General features: G+C 34.4%; 1 protein-coding gene across 1 annotated transcript in view; it reads right to left on the reverse strand.

The window, feature by feature from the left end:
- The window catches only part of LOC118767475 (HEAT repeat-containing protein 4-like), a 472,731-nt gene that overhangs the window by 137,576 nt on the left and 325,155 nt on the right, over window positions 1-10,000 (reverse strand). The gene's annotated exons all lie outside the window — the stretch shown is intronic.

Consider the following 10,000-nt stretch of genomic DNA (forward strand, 5'->3'; position numbering starts at 1 on the left):
ATATATGAATGTATATATCTGTTGGTGTATTATAGCTATATATATATAACGCCAATATATACGATATATATTATTTACATATATACCACCTACCACACACATATATTCTATCTTTCTATCTATACATATATATATATGTATATATATATATATCTATATATATATTATATATACACATACATATATATGTTCTTTTTGTGTGTATGTAGGGGGATGTATATGTGCATGTGTGTGTATGTATATGTGCATGTGTGTGTATGTGTGTGTGAGTGACCAGCCATTCTACAGCATGTACAAGCGTGTATCTATGTATGAACATCTATTCTCTGTGTGTACATGTATTTATGTCTGTGTTCATTTGTGTGTGGTGCAATAAATTCATTCTCTGAAGCATAATCTCTGTGTTTTCAGTATAATGTGTGTATAACTTATTTAGGTGTGTATATATATGCATGTGTATGTGGACTATCTTGTTCATTACATGTTTATGAGTATATGTAGATATATGTGTTCTTTTAGTGTGGTGAGCGAGCAAGTTCTGTAAATTTTGTAAGTATATATGTGTATATGTATGTAGATACACACACACACACACACATATATTATATACTTATATAGAAATATATGTGTACATAGATATACACATACATATATGTAAATATATATGTATATACACTTATATATCTATGCATGCTATGTGTATATATGCATACAGTTTATATATATATTGATGTATATTATATATATATTATATATATCATATATATATATAATATATATCTATATATCTATATATATATATATAGATATATTATATATATTAAAATATATATAGATTTGTATGTACATACATAAAGATAATAGATACTTACATGTACTATACATAGTCTGTGTGTGTATGAATTGTTATGTGTATTTTATACATACATGTATGCATTTAACTATATGTACTTCTATATGGATATTATATGCCTGTCGTGTCCTTACATGTATACACACACATATATATATATACATATATATGATGATAAATATATATATATGTATATACATATATATATCATATATATATAAGTATGTGTATATATATATATGTACATATATATATCATATATATATGTGTGTATATATATGTGTGTGTGTTCATGATCTTGTGTATATCATATGTATACAATATATTTTACAAGAATGTATGTTTATATGTATATACAAGCACACACACACATACATATATACATCGCTTACATCATCATTACCACCATTACATGTGCAAGTCAAGTCGTGGAGGTGCGAGTAGCCCATGTTATGCATGTGTGGACCCTCTGTGTGTGTGGGTGGGTGTGTGGTGGGTGTATGTTTGTGTGTTTGTTTATTCTTTGAAGAGAATTCTTTGGCAGTGAAATTTTATACCAAAACTGTTGCTTGTGCCATTAAATTTCTTGGCCCAAATAAACATTTATATTTACTGGCTTCCTCACTGGGTGCTCATCTTGAAACATCACACACACGCACGCACATACACACACACACACGCGCATGCACACACACACACGCACTCAAGCACACACATATATACATGCTCATACAAGATCTTATGCATACACATTTGCATATACGTATATATAGGCCATCATGTACATACACACTCAAATATACACCTATACCCACACACACACACACACGGATACATCATCACATATGCACACTCACACACAAACATTCGCACATGCACACACACACACGCATACGTATTCAAGTAGGCATACATAAGCACATTCACATATATCAATACGTATATACACATTCAAATATCCACATACACATATATATTACATCATCACACATACATATTGAATACAGATGTGCACATACACACACACGTACAAATACAGGTGTGTGGGCATATATTTATATATATATATGTACACACATATATCCATATATATATATTATATACACATATATATACATAAATATATTATATATATATATATATATATATATATTATATATTTATGTATATATATGTGTATATAAATATATATAATGTTATATATATGTGTGTATAATATATATATAAATATATGCCCACACACCTGTATTTGTACGTGTGTTGTGTATGTGCACATCTGTATTCAATATTATTGTGTGGAATGTATATTATGTATGTGGATTTGAATTGTTATATACGTATTGATATATGTGATGTGCTTATGTATGCTACTTGAATACGTATGCGTGTGTGTGTGTGCATGTGCGAATGTTTGTGTGTGAGTGTGCATATGTGATGATGTATCCGTTGTGTGTGTGTGTGTGGGTAAGGTGTAATATGATGAGTGTGTATGTAACATGATGGCCTATATATACTTATATGCAAATGTGTATGCATAAGATCTTGTATGAGCATGTATATATGTGTGTGCTTGAGTGCGTGGTGTGTGTGTGCATGCGTGTGTGTGTGTGTGTATGTGCGTGCGTGTGTGTGTGTTTCAAGATGAGCACCCAGTGAGGAAGCCATTAAATATAAATGTTTAGATTTGCCCAAGAAATTAATGGCAAAAGCAACAGTTTTGGTATAAAATTTCACCTGCAAAGAATTCTCTTCAAAAGAATAAACAAACACACACACATACACACACACACACACACATATATATATATATATATATTATATATATATATGCTATATATATATTATATATACATATATATACATATATCTATATACATAATTAATACATATATATATATACATATACATATATATATAATACATATACATATACATATATATATATATAACATAATATATACATACATATATACATACATATATAATATATATAATATATATATATATATATATATATAATATATATATATATAATATATACATGTATATATAATATATATATATACATATACATATATTAGGTATTAACATAGACACACAGATACAAGTGTATATATATATATATATCACATAGACCCACATGCAGGTGTATATATACACATGAACACAGATAAATATATAGATGTATATATATATGTATATATATATATATATATATATATATACATAAATGTATACTGGAATGCATACACACACACACACACACACACACATATATATATACACAGGTATGAACACACTATTATGCATATACACCACTACACATATATCTACACAGACATAACCTCAAACACGTGTTCTTTTATTCTGTTAGTTGTTTCAAACATTTTGACTGCAGCCATGCTGGAGCACCACCGTAATGGGTTTTAGTTGAAGCAATTGCACCCAGGACTTATTCTTTGTAAGCTTAGTATTTATTCTATTGGTCTCTTTTGCTGGACTGCTAGGTTATGAGGACGTAAACAACAATATCGGTTGTCAAGCGATGGCTGGGGGACAAACACAACACAAAGACACTCACATAAACACATACATATATACGATGGGCTTCTTTCAGTTTCCACCTACCAAATCCACTCACAAGGTTTTGGCCAGTCCAAAGACACTGCCCCAAGGTGCCACTCAGTAGGACTGAAACTGGAACCCTGTGGTTGGGAAGGAAGCTTCTTACCACACAGACGTGCCAGCAATACAAACTGATGCAGATATTGTGTCTTTTATTTTTACTTGTTTTACGGGGACATAAACACACCAACATTGGTGTCAAGCAATGATGAGGGAACAAACACAGACACACAAATACATACATACATTATATATACATATATATATATATTTCTTTATTACCTTCAAGGGGCTAAACACAGAGAGGGCACAAACAAGGACAGACAAAGGGATTAAGTCGATTACATTGACCCCAGTGCATAACTGGTACTTGATCTTTCGACCCCGAAAGGATGAAACGCAAAGTCGACCTTGGTGGAATTTGAACTCGGAACGTAACGACAGATCACAACACCATCAACAATGATGACAGACAGGCACACGCCTGAAGAAAACAGAAACATGCACATAGACACACAAGCACACAAACATACATATGGACAAACACAAACACACACACACACACGTGCACACAGACACAACCGTACATAATTATACGCTCATGCACATACACACACACAATCATGCTAATGCATACAAACACTTCCTCACACACAAACCTAGACATAAAACAAGCACATGTTCATATACACACACACACACTAATACAGATAGTACAATATACACACATGCACATGCATGCTTTCATCTATACACACATGCACAGTCATACGCATTTACATATACATAGATATAGGCAGAGACACACACACACACATGCATATGTACTTAGATACACACACACACTTGCTCGCATGCAGAGTCATACCCAAGCACACATGAACACTCGCATGCACACACGTGTGCACATACTTACGCATACACACACACACACACACACACACACACACACACAAGCATATGTAAAATGAGAAGTACACGTGTACCTAGATATATATATATATACATTGATAAAGACATATATTTATATACACACAAACACACAGTTGCACACACACACACACACATACACATGCTCATAAACACATGAAACACTCACAGACACGTTCCGACACATATACACAAACAGAGGCAAATACACACATGCACAAAAATATGTACACACACATATACATGAACATAGACATGCACACACATGCACAGAAATACACACACATAGCTAAAAATACATACACACACGAAAAGACATATACACACACAGAGAGGCACAAAACACAGACATATACACACAGACATATGCACACATGCTCAAAAATACTCACACACACATGCACAGACACATACATATACATACATGCACGAACACATACATACACGCACAAAAATATGTGCACACACATATACACACATCCACACTTATGAACAAAGACGCATAAACCGATGCTGTTGGACGGCTTCCAATGCAACAGTAATTTTAGCGCTAAGAGGTGGCCATAGCTGGAAGCAATAATCCTAGATGATTGAGAAGTGTCTTCCAGAGAAGAAGCAGGACATGGTGTGTTCTTGTTCTAAATCTGTTCCGGAACAATCTTGCCAATCACTTTTGTAGTATTCTCGTTTTAGTTGTTGATGCCATTGCCATGGTGACAGTTTATCCTGGGGTCAGTGCCACTCTGGCAGACATTTGGTCAGAGTTCTACCAGCTTTGAAGTGGGTTTTTTTTGTTTCTCTTGTACATATCCAGAACTACATGGTCTTGTAGGGTGAGATTTGAATAAGGGTTGAGGGAGGGTCCTTAACCTGCTATTTCTAGCGAGTTAGCAGCTATGTACATGCCAGCATGGAACACAGGTGTTAAATGGTAACAATAGTGATGATGACGATGAAGATGATGATAATGTTGGTGATGGTGGTGGTGATGGTGATGATGGAGATGATGATGATGATGATGATGATAATGAGGATGATAATGATGATGATAGTGGTGATGATGGTGGTGGTGATGATGACAAAAATGATGGTTCCAGGTAATCTGATCAAAGAGACAGCCTGCTTGTGAAATTAACATGCAAGTGGCTGAGCACTCCACAGACACTGTGCGTACCCTTAGCAGAGTTCTCAGGGAGATTCAGTGCTTGACAGAAAATGTAAACAAGGCTGGCCCCTTTGAATTACTGGTATAACTCATTTTTGCCAGCTGAGTGGACTGGAGCAACGTGAAATAAAATGTCTTGCTCAATTGGGAGCTGAATACCTTAACCATCAGGTCACATATCTTCGTGTGTGTGTGTATGTGTGTTTGTGTGTGTATGTGTGCATATGAATATAATTATATCATTATATCCTTAATCCTTAAATCCTTAAAAATGTTTCAGCCCGAAGGCTGCGGCCATGCTGGGGCACCACTGTTGAATGAGCTACACTAGTATGTGAAACCACCTCTGATACGTGGCACTTGATCAACAAGGGAGTTCGACGCCGCTGCCCGCATCTGTGTTTCCTGCCGAAAGGTAGGTTCATCTGGGACCCCTGACAAAAAGAGATCCAGTATAGTTTTAAAGTAACCCACATCCACACCATCCAGGTCTCTCAGGCATTTATGAAGGATATTGAAGAGCTGTGGTCCCCTGAAACCCGAGCAGTTGCAGTATCTGGCCCTGTATTTTGATGGTGATGTTGGGATTTGGGCACCATGCAGTGGTGCCACATTCTACTGTTGGGGTAACTTTGAATACCAAAATTCGGGACAAGACCCTTAAGGATTTTCCAGATGTATATCACTGCATATCTCTCCCACCTTTGCTCCAGGGAGAAGAGTTTTAATACTTTCAGTCTTTCCCAGTAGCTGATATGTTGCAATGAAAAGATCTTCTTAGTGTAGCTTCATTGGATTGCTTTGAGTTCTGCTGTTAACATTATATTGTGTGGTGACCATAGTTTTATATACATATAAAATCTTTTAAAATATTTCAACTTCAAAACTGGAGTCACGCTGGAGCACCACTGTTGACTGAACTACACTAATATTTGAAACCTCCTCTGATATGTGGCATTTGGTCAATGACGGAACTTGATGCTGCTGCTCTCATCTGCGCTTCCAGCCATGAGGTAGACTCATCTGAAACCCTTGACAGGAAGAGATCCAGTTTTGCTTCAAACACACTTACATCCACACCATGCAGGTCTCTCAGGCATTTTGGAAGGATGGTGAAGAGCTGTGGGCCTTTGAAGCCCAAGCTGTTGCAGTATCTGGTTCTGTATTTTGATGCATGTAAATATGTGTATAGCTTGGAAGATATATATATATACATATATATAAGATATATATATAATATATATTCAGTTGCCATGATAGATCGTTAGCTACTACACACATTTTTTCTCTCCTTGTTTTTTTCTGTGTCCCCTTTCTGTAGAAGAGCGTAAGCTCAAAACATAAAAGACTTTTTCTATTCCTGAGCGTTATACTAATACATCTGTTTGTTTTGTACACCACCTGTCTTCCTCTTTTGTTTTTTTCGTAAACTCTCCCTAAATATATTCATGCATATGCATACAAACATACGTAGGTACATATGTCTGTATGTATGAATGATTTGGATATATGTATGTATATTATTATCCAAAATGTACAGAATTGAATATTCATCATAGCTGCAGTTTTGCATAAAGAATACAATGGAGTGTTAGGTAACAATCTGATTATATAACTTAACGCTCATCAGAGTTATTCAATGTGGAAGGGAATATGGCGACTGCTTTCTATGTATATATGCATATGTATATATGTATATATATATGTGTGTGTGTGTGTGTGTGTGTGTATGTATGTGTGTGTATATATATATATATATAAATATATACACACATATATATATGTATATGTATATATATCTATATACATATATATATAATATATATTACATATATATGTGTGTGTGTGCATACACATACATATATATGTGTACATTTATATGAGTATATATATTATGTATGTGTGGGTGTATATATATATATACATATATTATGTATATGTGTGTATGTATAATATATATGTGTATATATATATATATATATATAATATATATAATATACATATATGTGTATGTATATATACATATATGTGCGTGTGTGTATGTGTATAAGAGCAAATTTTATTCGACGCCGTCAATGAGAGAAAACTAAAATATTTTGGACACTTAATTGGAAAGAAAATGCTTTGCAGAGATTGATAATAGAAGGTAAAAGGAATGGTAAAGGGTTGGTGGGCGGAGGGGGGAAAGAACCAAGAATTACGTGGCAAGATAATATATGAAGAACTGGAGAGATTTAAAAGAAAGTAAATGTATATAGGGACATTATACAACAATGTCTTGATGGTCATCGGTCATATTCAAACTGGCTGAAGCAGGTAATACTACTACTACTACTACTACTACTACTACTACTGCTGTGCTGCTGCTACTATTTCTACTATTACTGCTGCTACTGTTGGTACTATTGGACATTATTATTATCATCTTTGTCATCTCCATTGTTTTTCATCATCAACATCATCATCATCGCCATTGCCCGACAGTTGCCCCCACCAGCACGACCACCCTCGTTATACACACATACACACACACACACACAAGCATACACATACACACACAAGCATACACATACACACACACATATATAAATCATTTCTAATCTGAAGAAGAAGAAATAAACGAAGATGAAAAATGCTCTGAGAATATATGAAGATTTATACAAAAGTTAAAATATATGTTATATTATTATTATAATTATTATTATTATTATTATTAGTAGTAGTAGTAGTAGTAGTAGTAGTAGTAGTAATATTGAGTGAGAGAGCAGTGCATGCCATCAAAGTGACACTGAGATACAAATATACAAAGCCCAGTATACTCATCATGACTACCCGTCTGACAAGGGTACAAAGGCAAATGCATCACAACCATATGTGTGCGACATGGTGATGTGATTTCATATCAAGATAAACAGAACATGACCTTGCAGGTGGGGCCCAGTTAGAATTTTCTTGTGGTCGAGTAACCTATCCCGCCTCAAAAGATCCCCGAATAAGGGTTGTTTATGAATTTTGAACAAAACACCCATGTTTCCAAAGGTGAATTATCCAAACCTCTAATAATTCCTTTCAACACACGGCTATGATGTTCCCCCACTACTTCTGCTCGTGGTCAGAGATGCACATATCGTCAGCCACTAAGGGACATGCTCAACTGGTTAAGGTCAAACAACTGACAAGCAAATCTGTGGTATTGAACAGAATATTTGCTGTAGCCCATCTTTTATACCAAGACAAAACAATGTACATGATAACACTTCCAATGAGTTAAGATCAGAAGCCATGTGAGCCACTGCCTGGTACTCCATGAGAGCCACTGCCTGGTACTGCATCAGGGCATTTTATTATTATTATCATTATTATTATTATTATTATTTAAGGCAAGATGCCATGCAGTGGGACTGAACCCAGAACTATTTGGTTGGTAAGCAAGATACTTACCACACAGCCACTCCTGCAGCAATTTACATAGAATTTTGATAGAAGTCTTTAATTTAAGAATTTTGCTACCATTTCTCTGCTGAAATTCACTGCATTTTTTTTCTTTTTTTAATTTAATCTTGAAAATCATTAAGAACTTTAAAAAATAATTCTGTTATTATCAACCTGATGTTTGGAACTTAAATTTAGATAGAATTTTGATATAGAATTTTGATTTAGATCACCGTAAGATTTTTGTAGCTTGTTTTTTTTTTTTTTGAAATGCACTGTTTTTATTTGAATTAATTTGGAAAATCATGACAAATTTTGTAACATAAGTTTGTCATTAGTAAATTGGTGTTTGCAACATAAATTAACATAAAATTTTGATTGGAAGATTTTAATTTCGCTCAATTTAAATTAGGAAGTCTGTAACATGCTATGAGTGACAGTTTCTGTCAGATTGGTACCAATAAGATTAAACAGAAAGATTCTGGTTCTTCTATGAAGATATAAAGCAATACATTACATGTTAGAGGTGCCACAACTGTCATCATCATCACCGTCATCATTATCAAACATCAAACATCATTTTATGCCCATTTTGTTTTACTGGCTTTCAGCACCGTATTTTCTTTGGTTTTTCCCCTTTTGACTTTGTCCTTCCCCTGTTGTCCTCCATGTTTGAACCAACGCAGGCTTCTCTCTTGCACTATACATCTGACTTGTTCTCCCCAGATTTTCTTTTTTCAGTTCATTTATTCTCTGTAATTCATGCACATTAGCATTTTACATCCGACAGAGCATGCTCATTTTATTTCCTGCCAACCTTCGTACAACCTAACCGCATTCAATTCGTCATTGCATTCCGTACAAAACCCTCATACAACCTATCTTTCATCTGGAAAAATAATCCCTTTGTTACTAGCATAGTTATAATTCTTTGAACTTTTTCCACCCTGTTTCTATTCTGCCGGCAATGCTTCCAGAATGCCAACTTCTGCTAC

This window comes from Octopus sinensis, linkage group LG22 (genome assembly GCF_006345805.1).
Source record: "Octopus sinensis linkage group LG22, ASM634580v1, whole genome shotgun sequence".
Taxonomy (NCBI): domain Eukaryota; kingdom Metazoa; phylum Mollusca; class Cephalopoda; order Octopoda; family Octopodidae; genus Octopus; species Octopus sinensis.